Source organism: Macaca mulatta, chromosome 12 (genome assembly GCF_049350105.2).
Source record: "Macaca mulatta isolate MMU2019108-1 chromosome 12, T2T-MMU8v2.0, whole genome shotgun sequence".
NCBI lineage: Eukaryota > Metazoa > Chordata > Mammalia > Primates > Cercopithecidae > Macaca > Macaca mulatta.
Window position 1 is genome coordinate 37,201,987 of NC_133417.1, and position 16,382 is coordinate 37,218,368.

The following is a 16,382-nucleotide window of genomic DNA, read 5'->3' on the forward strand; positions in this document are numbered from 1 at the left end:
TTTGTTGTGGGAGGATATTTCCATTAGCCCTGTAGTCGTCAAAGGGATCCGAAATATCTGTTCTCAGATTCCACAGAAATAAGGCTAGAATAGAGATCCACGAAATACAGATGTAACTCTGTGAGTGGAAGTCACGTATCACAGAGCAGTTTCTCAGAAAGCTTCTTTCCAGATTTCATCGGAGGATATTTCCTTTTTCACCATAGCCCTCGATGGGCTTCCAAATATCACTTTGCCAATTCCACAGGAACTGTCTTAGCGAAAGGCTTCTTGAGGGGAAAGCTGTAACTCTATGAGATGATTTCACAGAACACAAAGAAGTTTCTCAGAAAGCTTCTTTCTCCTCGTTATCGGAGGATATTTCCTTTGGCCCTATAGTCTTCAAAGGGATTCTAAATATCTGCTTTCAGATTCCACAGAAATAAGGCTAGCAAAGAGATCCACGAAATACAGATGTAACTTTGTGAGTGGAAGTCTCATATCACAGAGCAGTTTCTCAGAAAGCTTCTTTCCAGATTTCATCGGAGGATATTTCCTTTTTCACCATAGCTCTCTCTGGGCTTCCAAATATCACTTTGCCAATTCCACAAGAACTGTCTTAGCGAAAGGCTTCTTGAGGGGAAAGCTGTAACTCTGTGAGATGATTTCACAGAACACAAAGAAGTTTCTCAGAAACCTTCTTTCTCTTTGTTATCGGAGGATATTTCCTTTGGCCCTATAGTCTTCAAAGGGATCCTAAATATCTGTTCTCAGATTCCACAGAAATAAGGCTAGCAAAGAGATCCACGAAATACAGATGTAACTCTGTGAGTGGAAGTCTCATATCACAGAGCAGTTTTTCAGAAAGCTTCTTTCCAGATTTCCTCGGAGGATATTTCCTTTTTCAACATAGCCCTCTATGGGCTTCCAAATATCACTTTGCCAATTCCACAAGAACTGTCTTAGCGAAAGGCTTCTTGAGGGGAGAGCTGTAACTCTGTGAGATGATTTCACAGAACACAAAGAAGTTTCTCAGAAAGCTTCTTTCTCTTTGTTATCGGAGGATATTTCCTTTGGCCCTATAGTCTTCAAAGGGATCCGAAATATCTGTTCTCAGATTCCACAGAAATAAGGCTAGCAAAGAGATCCACGAAATACAGATGTAACTCTGTGAGTGGAAGTCACATATCACAGAGCAGTTTCTCAGAAAGCTTCTTTCCAGATTTCATCGGAGGATATTTCCTTTTTCACCATAGCCCTCTATGGGCTTCCAAATATCACTTTGCCAATTCCACAAGAACTGTCTTAGCGAAAGGCTTCTTGAGGGGAAAGCTGTAACTCTGTGAGATGATTTCACAGAACACAAAGAAGTTTCTCAGAAAGCTTCTTTCTCTTTGTTATGGGAGGATATTTCCTTTGTCCCTATAGTCTTCAAAGGGATTCTAAATATCTGTTCTCAGATTCCACAGAAATAAGGCTAGCAAAGAGATCCACGAAATACAGATGTAACGCTGTGAGTGGAAGTCACATATCACAGAGCAGTTTCTCAGAAAGCTTCTTTCCAGATTTCATCGGAGGATATTTCCTTTTTCACCATAGCCCTCTATGGGCTTCCAAATATCACTTTGCCAATTCCACAAGAACTGTCCTAGCGAAAGGCTTCTTGAGGGGAAAGCTGTAACTCTGTGAGATGATTTCACAGAACACAAAGAAGTTTCTGAGAAAGTTTCTTTCTCTTTGTTATCGGAGGATATTTCCTTTGGCCCTATAGTCTTCAAAGGGATCCAAAATATCTGCTCTCAGATTCCACAGAAATAAGGCTAGCAAAGAGATCCAGGAAATACAGATGTAACTCTGTGAGTGGAAGTCACATATCACAGAGCAGTTTCTCAGAAAGCTTCTTTCCAGATTTCATCGGAGGATACTTCCTTTTTCACCATAGCCCTCTAGGGGCTTCCAAATATCACTTTTCCAATTCCCCAAGAACTGTCTTAGCGAAAGGCTTCTTGAGGGGGAAGCTGTAACTCTGTGAGATGATTTCACAGAACACAAAGAAGTTTCTCAGAAAGCTTCTTTCTCTTTGTTATGGGAGGATATTTCCTTTGGCCCTATAGTCTTCAAAGGGATTCTAAATATCTGCTCTCAGATTCCACAGAAATAAGGCTAGCAAAGTGATCCACGAAATACAGATGTAACTCTGTGAGTGGAAGTCACATATCACAGAGCAGTTTCTCAGAAAGCTTCTTTCCAGATTTCATTGGAGGATATTTCCTTTTTCACCATAGCCCTCTATGGGCTTCCAAATATCACTTTGCCAATTCCACAAGAACTGTCTTAGCGAAAGGCTTCTTGAGGGGAAACTGTAACTCTGTGAGATGATTTCACAGAACACAAAGAAGTTTCTCAGAAAGCTTCTTTCTCTTTGTTATGGGAGGATATTTCCTTTGGACCTATAGTCTTCAAAGGGATCCGAAATATCTGTTCTCAGATTCCACAGAAATAAGGCTAGCAAAGAGATCCACGAAATACAGATGTAACTCTGTGAGTGGAAGTCACATATCACAAGAGCAGTTTCTCAGAAAGCTTCTTTCCAGATTTCATCGGAGGATATTTCCTTTTTCACCATAGCCCTCTCTGGGCTTCCAAATATCACTTTGCCAATTCCACAAGAACTGTCTTAGCGAAAGGCTTCTTGAGGGGAAAGCTGTAACTCTGTGAGATGATTTCACAGAACACAAAGAAGTTTCTCAGAAAGCTTCTTTCTCTTTGTTATGGGAGGATATTTCCATTGGCCCTATAGTCTTCAAAGGGATCCGAAATATCTGTTCTCAGATTCCACAGAAATAAGGCTAGCAAAGAGATCCACGAAATACAGATGTAACTCTGTGAGTGGAAGTCACGTATCACAGAGCAGTTTCTCAGAAAGCTTCTTTCCAGATTTCAACGGAGGATATTTCCTTTTTCACCATAGCCCTCTATGGGCTTCCAAATATCACTTTTCCAATTCCACAGGAACTGTCTCAGCGAAAGGCTTCTTGAGGGGAAAGCTGTCACTCTATGAGATGATTTCACAGAACACAAAGAAGTTTCTCAGAAAGCTTCTTTCTCTTTGTTATCGGAGGATATTTCCTTTGGCCCTATAGTCTTCAAAGGGATTCTAAATATCTGCTTTCAGATTCCACAGAAATAAGGCTAGCAAAGAGATCCACGAAATACAGATGTAACTCTGTGAGTGGAAGTCACATATCACAGAGCAGTTTCTCAGAAAGCTTCTTTCCAGATTTCATCTGAGGATATCTCCTTTTTCACCATAGCCCTCTATGGGCTTCCAAATATCACTTTGCCAATTCCACAAGAACTGTCTTAGCGAAAGGCTTCTTGAGGGGAAAGCTGTAACTCTGTGAGATGATTTCACAGAACACAAAGAGTTTCTGAGAAAGCTTCTTTCTCTTTGTTATCGGAGGATATTTCCTTTGGCCCTATAGTCTTCAAAGGGATCCAAAATATCTGTTCTCAGATTCCACAGAAATAAGGCTAGCAAAGAGATCCACGAAATACAGATGTAACTCTGTGAGTGGAAGTCACATATCACAGAGCAGTTTCTCAGAAAGCTTCTTTCCAGATTTCATCGGAGGATACTTCCTTTTTCACCATAGCCCTCTAGGGGCTTCCAAATATCACTTTGCCAATTCCACTAGAACTGTCTTAGCTAAAGGCTTCTTGAGGGGAAAGCTGTAACTCTGTGAGATGATTTCACAGAACACAAAGAAGTTTCTCAGAAAGCTTCTTTCTCTTTGTTATGGGAGGATATTTCCTTTGGCCCTATAGTCTTCAAAGGGATTCTAAATATCTGCTCTCAGACTCCACAGAAATAAGGCTAGCAAAGAGATCCACGAAATACAGATGTAACTCTGTGAGTGGAAGTCACATATCACAGAGCAGTTTCTCAGAAAGCTTCTTTCCAGATTTCATTGGACGATATTTCCTTTTTCTCCATAGCCCTCTAAGGGGTTCCAAATATCACTTTGCCAATTCCACAAGAACTGTCTTAGCGAATGGCTTCTTGAGGGGAAACCTGTAACTCTGTGAGATGATTTGACAGAACACAAAGAAGTTTCTCAGAAAGATTCTTTCCCTTTCTTATGGGAGGATATTTCCTTTGGCCCTATAGTCTTCAAAGGGATTCTAAATATCTGCTCTCAGATTCCACAGAAATAAGGCTAGCAAAGTGATCCACGAAATACAGATATAACTCTGTGAGTGGAAGTCACATATCACAGAGCAGTTTCTCAGAAAGCTTCTTTCCAGATTTCATTGGAGGATATTTCCTTTTTCACCATAGCCCTCTATGGGCTTCCAAATATCACTTTGCCAATTCCACAAGAACTGTCTTAGCGAAAGGATTCTTGAGGGGAAAGCTGTAACTCTGTGAGATGATTTCACAGAACACAAAGAAGTTTCTCAGAAAGCTTCTTTCTCTTTGTTATGGGAGGATATTTCCTTTGGACCTATAGTCTTCAAAGGGATCCGAAATATCTGTTCTCAGATTCCACAGAAATAAGGCTAGCAAAGAGATCCACGAAATACAGATGTAACTCTGTGAGTGGAAGTCACATATCACAAGAGCAGTTTCTCAGAAAGCTTCTTTCCAGATTTCATCGGAGGATATTTCCTTTTTCACCATAGCCCTCTCTGGGCTTCCAAATATCACTTTGCCAATTCCACAAGAACTGTCTTAGCGAAAGGCTTCTTGAGGGGAAAGCTGTAACTCTGTGAGATGATTTCATAGAACACAAAGAAGTTTCTCAGAAAGCTTCTTTCTTTTTCTTATGGGAGGATATTTCTTTTGGCCCTATAGTCTTCAAAGGGATCCGAAATATCTGCTTTCAGATTCCACAGAAATAAGGCTAGCAAAGAGATCCACGAAATACAGATGTAACTCTGTGAGTGGAAGTCACATATCACAGAGCAGTTTCTCAGATAGCTTCTTTCCAGATTTCATCGGAGGATATTTCCTTTTTCACCATAGCCCTCTATGGGCTTCCAAATATCACTTTGCCAATTCCACAAGAACTGTCTTAGCGAAAGGCTTCTTGAGGGGAAAGCTGTAACTCTGTGAGATGATTTCAGAGAACACAAAGAAGTTTCTGAGAAAGCTTCTTTCTCTTTGTTATCGGAGGATATTTCCTTTGGCCCTATAGTCTTCAAAGGGATCCGAAATATCTGTTCTCAGATTCCACAGAAATAAGGCTAGTAAAGAGATCCACGAAATACAGATGTAACTCTGTGAGTGGAAGTTACATATCACAGAGCAGTTTCTCAGAAAGTTTCTTTCCAGAATTCATCGGAGGATATTTGCTTTTTCACCATCGCCCTCTATGGGCTTCCAAATATCACTTTGCCAATTCCACAAGAACTGTCTTAGCGAAAGGCTTCTTGAGGGCAAAGCTGTAACTCTGGGAGATGATTTCACAGAACACAAAGAAGTTTCTCAGAAAGCTTCTTTCTCTTTGTTATCGGAGGATATTTCCTTTGGCCCTATAGTCTTCAAAGGGATCCGAAATATCTGTTCCCAGATTCCACAGAAATAAGGCTAGCAAAGAGATCCACGAAATACAGATGTAACTCTGTGAGTGGAAGTCACATATCACAGAGCAGTTTCTCAGAAAGCTTCTTTCCAGATTTCATCGGAGGATATTTCCTTTTTCACCATAGCCCTCTATGGGCTTCCAAATATCACTTTGCCAATTCAACAAGAACTGTCTTAGCGAAAGGCTTCTTGAGGGCAAAGCTGTAACTCTGTGAGATGATTTCACAGAACACAAAGAAGTTTCTCAGAAAGCTTCTTTCTCTTTGTTATGGGAGGATATTTCTTTTGGCCCTATAGTCTTCAAAAGGATTCCAAATATCTGCTTTCAGATTCCACAGAAATAAGGCTAGCAAAGAGATCCACGAAATACAGATGTAACTCTGTGAGTGGAAGTCACGTATCACAGAGCAGTTTCTCAGAAAGCTTCTTTCCAGATTTCATCGGAGGATAGTTCCTTTTTCACCATAGCCCTCTATGGGCTTCCAAATATCACTTTGCCAATTCCACAAGAACTGTCTTAGCGAAAGGCTTCTTGAGGGGAAAGCTGTAACTCTGTGAGATGATTTCAGAGAACACAAAGAAGTTTCTCAGAAAGCTTCTTTCTCTTTGTTATCGGAAGATATTTCCTTTGGCCCTATAGTCTTCAAAGGGATCCGAAATATCTGTTCTCAGATTCCACAGAAATACGGCTAGCAAAGAGATCCACGAAATACATATGTAACTCTGTGAGTGGAAGGCACATATCACAGAGCAGTTTCTCAGAAAGCTTCTTTCCAGATTTCATCGGAGGATATTTCCTTTTTCACCATAGCCCTCTATGGGCTTCCAAATATCACTTTTCCAATTCCACAAGAACTGTCTTAGCGAAAGGCTTCTTGAGGAGAAAGGTGTAACTCTGTGAGATGATTTCACAGAACACAAAGAAGTTTCTCAGAAAGCTTCTTTCTCTTTGTTATGGGAGGATATTTCCTTTGGCCCTATAGTCTTCAAAGGGATTCTAAATATCTGCTTTCAGATTCCACAGAAATAAGGCTAGCAAAGAGATCCACGAAATACAGATGTAACTCTGTGAGTGGAAGTCACATATCACAGAGCAGTTTCTCAGAAAGCATCTTTCCAGATTTCATCTGACGATATTTCCTTTTTCACCATAGCCCTCTATGGGCTTCCAAATATCACTTTGCCAATTCCACAAGAACTGTCTTAGCGAAAGGCTTCTTGAAGGGAAAGCTGTAACTCTGTGAGATGATTTCACAGAACACAAAGAAGTTTCTCAGAAAGCTTCTTTCTCTTTGTTATCGGAGGATATTTCCATTGGCCCTATAGTCTTCAAAGGGATCCGAAGTATCTGTTCTCAGATTCCACAGAAATAAGGCTAGCAAAGAGATCCACGAAATACAGATGTAACTCTGTGAGTGGAAGTCACGTATCACAGAGCAGTTTCTCAGAAAGCTTCTTTCCAGATTTCAACGGAGGATATTTCCTTTTTCACCATAGCCCTCTATGGGCTTCCAAATATCACTTTGCCAATTCCACAGGAACTGTCTTGGCGAAAGGCTTCTTGAGGGGAAACCGGTTACTCTATGAGATGATTTCACAGAACACAAAGAAGTTTCTCAGAAAGCTTCTTTCTCTTTGTTATCGGAGGATATTTCCTTTGGCCCTATAGTCTTCAAAGGGATCCGAAATATCAGTTCTCAGATTCCACAGAAATAAGGCTAGCAAAGAGATCCACGAAATACCGATGTAACTCTGTGAGTGGAAGTCACATATCACAGAGCAGTTTCTCAGAAAGCTTCTTTCCAGATTTCATCGGAGGATATTTCCTTTTTCACCATAGCCCTCTATGGGCTTCCAAATATCACTTTGCCAATTCCACAAGAACTGTCTTAGCGAAAGGCTTCTTGAGGGGAAAGCTGTAATTCTGTGAGATGATTTCACAGAACACAAAGAAGTTTCTCAGAAAGCTTCTTTCTCTTTGTTATGGGAGGATATTTCCTTTGTCCCTATAGTCTTCAAAGGGATTCTAAATATCTGCTCTCAGATTCCACAGAAATAAGGCTAGCAAAGAGATCCACGAAATACAGATGTAACGCTGTGAGTGGAAGTCACATATCACAGAGCAGTTTCTCAGAAAGCTTCTTTCCAGATTTCATCGGAGGATATTTCCTTTTTCACCATAGCCCTCTGTGGGCTTCCAAATATCACTTTGCCAATTCCACAAGAACTGTCTTAGCGAAAGGCTTCTTGAGGGTAAAGCTGTAACTCTGTGAGATGATTTCACAGAACACAAAGAAGTTTCTCAGAAAGCTTCTTTCTCCTCGTTTTCGGAGGATATTTCCTTTGGCCCTGTAGTCTTCAAAGGGATCCGAAATATCTGTTCTCAGATTCCACAGAAATAAGGCTAGCAAAGAGATCCACGAAATACAGATGTAACTCTGTGAGTGGAAGTCACATATCACAGAGCAGTTTCTCAGAAAGCTTCTTTCCAGATTTCATCGGAGGATATTTCCTTTTTCACCATAGCCCTCTATGGGCTTCCAAATATCACTTTGCCAATTCCACAAGAACTGTCTTAGCGAAAGGCTTCTTGAGGGGAAAGCTGTAACTCTATGAGATGATTTCACAGAACACAAAGAAGTTTCTCAGAAAGCTTCTTTCTCTTTGTTGTCGGAGGATAATTCCTTTGGCCCTACAGTATTCAAAGGGATCCGAAATATCTGTTCTCAGATTCCACAGAAATAAGGCTAGCAAAGAGATCCACGAAATACAGATGTAACTCTGTGAGTGGAAGTCTCATATCACAGAGCAGTTTCTCAGAAAGCTTCTTTCCAGATTTCATCCGAGGATATTTCCTTTTTCACCGTAGCCCTCTATGGGCTTCCAAATATCACTTTGCCAATTCCAGAAGAACTGTCTTAGCGAAAGGCTTCTTGAGGGGAGAGCTGTAACTCTGTGAGATGATTTCACAGAACACAAAGAAGTTTCTCAGAAAGCTTCTTTCTCTTTGTTATCGGAGGATATTTCCTTTGGCCCTATAGTATTCAAAGGGATCCGAAATATCTGTTCTCAGATTCCACAGAAATAAGGCTAGCAAAGAGATCCACGAAATACAGATGTAACTCTGTGAGTGGAAGTCACATATCACAGAGCAGTTTCTCAGAAAGCTTCTTTCCAGATTTCATAGGAGGATATTTCCTTTTTCACCATAGCCCTCTATGGGCTTCCAAATATCACTTTGCCAATTCCACAAGAACTGTCTTAGCGAAAGGCTTCTTGAGGGGAAAGCTGTAACTCTGTGAGATGATTTCACAGAACACAAAGAAGTTTCTCAGAAAGCTTCTTTCTCCTCGTTATCGGAGGATATTTCCTTTGGCCCTATAGTCTTCAAAGGGATTCTAAATATCTGCTTTCAGATTCCACAGAAATAAGGCTAGCAAAGAGATCCACGAAATAGAGATGTATCTTTGTGAGTGGAAGTCTCATATCACAGAGCAGTTTCTCAGAAAGCTTCTTTCCAGATTTCATCGGAGGATATTTCCTTTTTCACCATAGCCCTCTCTGGGCTTCCAAATATCACTTTGCCAATTCCACAAGAACTGTCTTAGCGAAAGGCTTCTTGAGGGGAAAGCTGTAACTCTGTGAGATGATTTCACAGAACACAAAGAAGTTTCTCAGAAAGCTTCTTTCTCTTTGTTATGGGAGGATATTTCCATTAGCCCTGTAGTCTTCAAAGGGATCCGAAATATCTGTTCTCAGATTCCACAGAAATAAGGCTAGCATAGAGATCCACGAAATACAGATGTAACTCTGTGAGTGGAAGTCACGTATCACAGAGCAGTTTCTCAGAAAGCTTCTTTCCAGATTTCATCGGAGGATATTTCCTTTTTCACCATAGCCCTCGATGGGCTTCCAAATATCACTTTGCCAATTCCACAGGAACTGTCTTAGCGAAAGGCTTCTTGAGGGGAAAGCTGTAACTCTATGAGATGATTTCACAGAACACAAAGAAGTTTCTCAGAAAGCTTCTTTCTCCTCGTTATCGGAGGATATTTCCTTTGGCCCTATAGTCTTCAAAGGGATTCTAAATATCTGCTTTCAGATTCCACAGAAATAAGGCTAGCAAAGAGATCCACGAAATACAGATGTAACTTTGTGAGTGGAAGTCTCATATCACAGAGCAGTTTCTCAGAAAGCTTCTTTCCAGATTTCATCGGAGGATATTTCCTTTTTCACCATAGCTCTCTCTGGGCTTCCAAATATCACTTTGCCAATTCCACAAGAACTGTCTTAGCGAAAGGCTTCTTGAGGGGAAAGCTGTAACTCTGTGAGATGATTTCACAGAACACAAAGAAGTTTCTCAGAAACCTTCTTTCTCTTTGTTATCGGAGGATATTTCCTTTGGCCCTATACTCTTCAAAGAGATCCTAAATATCTGTTCTCAGATTCCACAGAAATAAGGCTAGCAAAGAGATCCACGAAATACAGATGTAACTCTGTGAGTGGAAGTCTCATATCACAGAGCAGTTTTTCAGAAAGCTTCTTTCCAGATTTCCTCGGAGGATATTTCCTTTTTCAACATAGCCCTCTATGGGCTTCCAAATATCACTTTGCCAATTCCACAAGAACTGTCTTAGCGAAAGGCTTCTTGAGGGGAGAGCTGTAACTCTGTGAGATGATTTCACAGAACACAAAGAAGTTTCTCAGAAAGCTTCTTTCTCTTTGTTATCGGAGGATATTTCCTTTGGCCCTATAGTCTTCAAAGGGATCCGAAATATCTGTTCTCAGATTCCACAGAAATAAGGCTAGCAAAGAGATCCACGAAATACAGATGTAACTCTGTGAGTGGAAGTCACATATCACAGAGCAGTTTCTCAGAAAGCTTCTTTCCAGATTTCATCGGAGGATATTTCCTTTTTCACCATAGCCCTCTATGGGCTTCCAAATATCACTTTGCCAATTCCACAAGAACTGTCTTAGCGAAAGGCTTCTTGAGGGGAAAGCTGTAACTCTCTGAGATGATTTCACAGAACACAAAGAAGTTTCTCAGAAAGCTTCTTTCTCTTTGTTATGGGAGGATATTTCCTTTGTCCCTATAGTCTTCAAAGGGATTCTAAATATCTGTTCTCAGATTCCACAGAAATAAGGCTAGCAAAGAGATCCACGAAATACAGATGTAACGCTGTGAGTGGAAGTCACATATCACAGAGCAGTTTCTCAGAAAGCTTCTTTCCAGATTTCATCGGAGGATATTTCCTTTTTCACCATAGCCCTCTATGGGCTTCCAAATATCACTTTGCCACTTCCACAAGAACTGTCCTAGCGAAAGGCTTCTTGAGGGGAAAGCTGTAACTCTGTGAGATTATTTCACAGAACACAAAGAAGTTTCTCAGAAAGCTTCTTTCTCTTTGTTATCGGAGGATATTTCCTTTGTCCCTATAGTATTCAAAGGGATCCGAAATATCTGTTCTCAGATTCCACAGAAATAAGGCTAGCAAAGAGATCCAGGAAATACAGATGTAACTCTGTGAGTGGAAGTCACATATCACAAAGCAGTTTCTCAGAAAGCTTCTTTCCAGATTTCATCTGAGGATATTTCCTTTTTCACCATAGCCCTCTATGGGCTTCCAAATATCACTTTGCCAATTCCACAAGAACTGTCTTAGCGAAAGGCTTCTTGAGGGGAAAGCTGTAACTCTATGAGATGATTTCACAGAACACAAAGAAGTTTCTCAGAAAGCTTCTTTCTCTTTGTTATCGGAGGATATTTCCTTTGGCCCTATAGTATTCAAATGGATCCGAAATATCTGTTCTCAGATTCCACAGAAATAAGGCTAGCAAAGAGATCCACGAAATACAGATGTAACTCTGTGAGTGGAAGTCTCATATCACAGAGCAGTTTCTCAGAAAGCTTCTTTCCAGATTTCATCCGAGGATATTTCCTTTTTCACCATAGCCCTCTATGGGCTTCCAAATATCACTTTGCCAATTCCACAAGAACTGTCTTAGCGAAAGGCTTCTTGAGGGGAAAGCTGTAACTCTGTGAGATGATTTCACAGAACACAAAGAAGTTTCTCAGAAAGCTTCTTTCTCCTCGTTATCGGAGGATATTTCCTTTGGCCCTATATTCTTCAAAGGGATTCTAAATATCTGCTTTCAGATTCCACAGAAATAAGGCTAGCAAAGAGATCCAGGAAATACAGATGTAACTCTGTGAGTGGAAGTCTCATATCACAGAGCAGTTTCTCAGAAAGCTTCTTTCCAGATTTCATCGGAGGATATTTCCATTTTCACCATAGCCCTCTCTGGGCTTCCAAATATCACATTGCCAATTCCACAAGAACTGTCTTAGCGAAAGGCTTCTTGAGGGGAAAGCTGTAACTCTATGAGATGATTTCACAGAACACAAAGAAGTTTCTCAGAAAGCTTCTTTCTCTTTGTTATCGGAGGATATTTCCTTTGGCCCTATAGTCTTCAAAGGGATACGAAATATCTGTTCTCAGATTCCACAGAAATAAGGCTAGAAAAAAGAGATCCACGAAATACAGATGTAACTCTGTGAGTGGAAGGCACATATAACAGAGCAGTTTCTCAGAAAGCTTCTTTCCAGATTTCATCGGAGGATATTTCCTTTTTCACCATAGCCCTCTATGGGCTTCCAAATATCACTTTTCCAATTCCACAAGAACTGTCTTAGCGAAAGGCTTCTTGAGGGGAAAGCTGTAACTCTGTGAGATGATTTCACAGAACACAAAGAAGATTCTCAGAAAGCTTCTTTCTCTTTGTTATGGGAGGATATTTCTTTTGGCCCTATAGTCTTCAAAGGGATTCTAAATATCTGCTTTCAGATTCCACAGAAATAAGGCTAGCAAAGAGATCCACGAAATACAGATGTAACTCTGTGAGTGGAAGTCACATATCACAGAGCAGTTTCTCAGAAAGCTTCTTTCCAGATTTCATCTGAGGATATTTCCTTTTTCACCATAGCCCTCTATGGGCTTCCAAATATCACTTTGCCAATACCACAAGAACTGTCTTGGCGAAAGGCTTCTTGAAGGGAAAGTTGTAACTCTGTGAGATGATTTCACAGAACACAAAGAAGTTTCTCAGAAAGCTTCTTTCTCTTTGTTATGGGAGGATATTTCCTTTGGCCCTATAATCTTCAGAGGGATTCTAAATATCTGCTTTCAGATTCCACAGAAATAAGGCTAGCAAAGAGATCCACGAAATACAGATGTAACTCTGTGAGTGGAAGTCACATATCACAGAGCAGTTTCTCAGAAAGCTTCTTTCCAGATTTCATCGGAGGATATTTCCTTTTTCACCGTAGCCCTCTATGGGCTTCCAAATATCACTTTGCCAATTCCACAAGAACTGTCCTAGCGAAAGGCTTCTTGAGGCGAAAGCTGTAACTCTGTGAGATGATTTCACAGAACATAAAGAAGTTTCTCAGAAAGCTTCTTTCTCTTTGTTATCGGAGGATATTTCCTTTGGCCCTATAGTCTTCAAAGGGATCCGAAATATCTGTTCTCAGATTCCACAGAAATAAGGCTAGCAAAGAGATCCACGAAATACAGATGTAACTCTGTGAGTGGAAATCTCATATCACAGAGCAGTTTCTCAGAAAGCTTCTTTCCAGATTTCATCCGAGGATATTTCCTTTTTCACCGTAGCCCTCTATGGGCTTCCAAATATCACTTTGCCAATTCCACAAGAACTGTCTTAGCAAAAGGCTTCCTGAGGGGAAAGCTGTAACTCTATGAGATGATTTCACAGAACACAAAGAAGTTTCTCAGAAAGCTTCTTTCTCTTTGTTATGGGAGGATATTTCCTTTGGCCCTATAATCTTCAAAGGGATCCGAAATATCTGTTCTCAGATTCCACAGAAATAAGGCTAGCAAAGAGATCCACGAAATACAGATATAACTCTGTGAGTGGAAGTCACATATCACAGAGCAGTTTCTCAGAAAGCTTCTTTCCAGATTTCATCGGAGGATATTTCCTTTTTCACCATAGCCCTCTATGGGCTTCCAAATATCAGTTTGCCAATTCCACAAGAACTGTCTTAGCGAAAGGCTTCTTGAGTGGAAATCTGTAACTCTGTGAGACGATTTCACAGAACACGAAGAAGTTTCTCAGAAAGCTTCTTTCTCTTTGTTATGGGAGGATATTTCCTTTGGCCCTATAGTCTTCAAAGGGATCCGAAATATCTGCTTTCAGATTCCACAGAAATAAGGCTAGCAAAGAGATCCACGAAATACAGATGTAACTCTGTGAGTGGAAGTCACATATCACAGAGCAGTTTCTCAGAAAGCTTCTTTCCAGATTTCATCGGAGGATATTTCCTTTTTCACCATAGCCCTCTATGGTCTTCCAAATATCACTTTGCGAATTCCACAAGAACGGTCCTAGCGAAAGGCTTCTTGAGAGGAAAGCTGTAACTCTGTGAGATGATTTCACAGAACACAAAGAAGTTTCTCAGAAAGCTTCTTTCTCTTTGTTATCGGAGGATATTTCCTTTGGCCCTATAGTCTTCAAAGGGATCCGAAATATCTGTTCTCAGATTCCACAGAAATAAGGCTAGCAAAGAGATCCACGAAATACAGATGTAACTCTGTGAGTAGAAGTCACATATCACAGAGCAGTTTCTCAGAAAGCTTCTTTCAAGATTTCATCCGAGGATATTTCCTTTTTCACCATAGCCCTCTATGGGCTTCCAAATATCACTTTGCCAATTCCACAAGAACTGTCTTAGCGAAAGGCTTCTTGAGGGGATAGCTGTAACTCAGTGAGATGATTTCACAGAACACAAAGAAGTTTCTCAGAAAGCTTCTTTCTCTTTGTTATGGGAGGATATTTCCTTTGTCCCTATAGTCTTCAAAGGGATTCTAAATATCTGCTTTCAGATTCCACAGAAATAAGGCTAGCAAAGAGATCCACGAAATACACATGTAACTCTGTGAGTGGAAGTCACATATCACAGAGCAGTTTCTCAGAAAGCTTCTTTCCAGATTTCATCGGAGGATATTTCCTTTTTCACCATAGCCCTCTCTGGGCTTCCAAATATCACTTTGCCAATTCCATAAGAACTGTCTTAGCGAAAGGCTTCTTGAGGGCAAAGCTGTAACTCTGTGAGATGATTTCACAGAACACAAAGAAGTTTCTCAGAAAGCTTCTTTCTCTTTGTTATGGGAGTATATTTCCTTTGTCCCTATAGTCTTCAAAGGGATTCTAAATATCTGTTCTCAGATTCCACAGAAATAAGGCTAGCAAAGAGATCCACGAAATACAGATGTAACGCTGTGAGTGGAAGTCACATATCACAGAGCAGTTTCTCAGAAAGCTTCTTTCCAGATTTCATCGGAGGATATTTCCTTTTTCACCATAGCCCTCTATGGGCTTCCAAATATCACTTTGCCAATTCCACAAGAACAGTCCTAGCGAAAGGCTTCTTCAGGGGAAAGCTGTAACTCTGTGAGATGATTTCACAGAACACAAAGAAGTTTCTCAGAAAGCTTCTTTCTCTCTGTTATCGGAGGATATTTCCTTTGTCCCTATAGTATTCAAAGGGATCCGAAATATCTGTTCTCAGATTCCACAGAAACAAGGCTAGCAAAGAGATCCACGAAATACAGATGTAACTCTGTGAGTGGAAGTCACATATCACAGAGCAGTTTCTCAGAAAGCTTCTTTCCAGATTTCATCGGAGGATATTTCCTTTTTCACCATAGCCCTTTTTGGGCTTCCAAATATCACTTTGCCAATTCCACAAGAACTGTCTTAGCGAAAGGCTTCTTGAGGGGAAAGCTGTAACTCTATGAGATGATTTCACAGAACACAAAGAAGTTTCTCAGAAAGCTTCTTTCTCTTTGTTATGGGAGGATATTTCCTTTGGACCTATAGTCTGCAAAGGGATCCGAAATATCTGTTCTCAGATTCCACAGAAATAAGGCTAGCAAAGAGATCCACGAAATACAGATGTAACTCTGTGAGTGGAAGTCACATATCACAGAGCAGTTTCTCAGAAAGCTTCTTTCCAGATTTCATCGGAGGATATTTCCTTTTTCACCATAGCCGTCTATGGGCTTCCAAATATCACTTTGTCAATGCCACAAGAACTGTCTTAGCGAAAGGCTTCTTGAGGGGAAACTGTAACTCTGTGAGATGATTTCACAGAACACAAAGAAGATTCTCAGGAAGCTTCTTTCTCTTTGTTATCGGAGGATATTTCCTTTGGCCCTATAGTCTTCAAAGGGATCCGAAATATCTGTTCTCAGATTCCACAGAAAGAAGGCTAGCAAAGAGATCCACGAAATACAGATGTAACTCTGTGAGTGGAAATCACATATCACAGAGCAGTTTCTCGGAAAGCTTCTTTCCAGATTTCATCGGAGGATATTTCCTTTTTCACCATAGCCGTCTATGGGCTTCCAAATATCACTTTGCCAATTCCACAAGAACTGTCTTAGCGAAAGGCTTCTTGAGGGGAAAGCTGTAACTCTGTGAGATGATTTCACAGAACACAAAGAAGTTTCTCAGAAAGCTTCTTTCTCTTTTTTATGGGAGGATATTTCCTTTGTCCCTATAGTATTCAAAGGGATCCGAAATGTCTGTTCTCAGATTCCACAGAAATAAGGCTAGCAAAGAGATCCACGAAATACAGATGTAACTCTGTGAGTGGAAGTCACATATCACAGAGCAGTTTCTCAGAAAGCTTCTTTCCAGATTTCATCTGAGGATATTTCCTTTTTCACCATAGCCCTCTATGGGCTTCCAAATATCACTTTGCCAATTCCACAAGAACTGTCTTAGC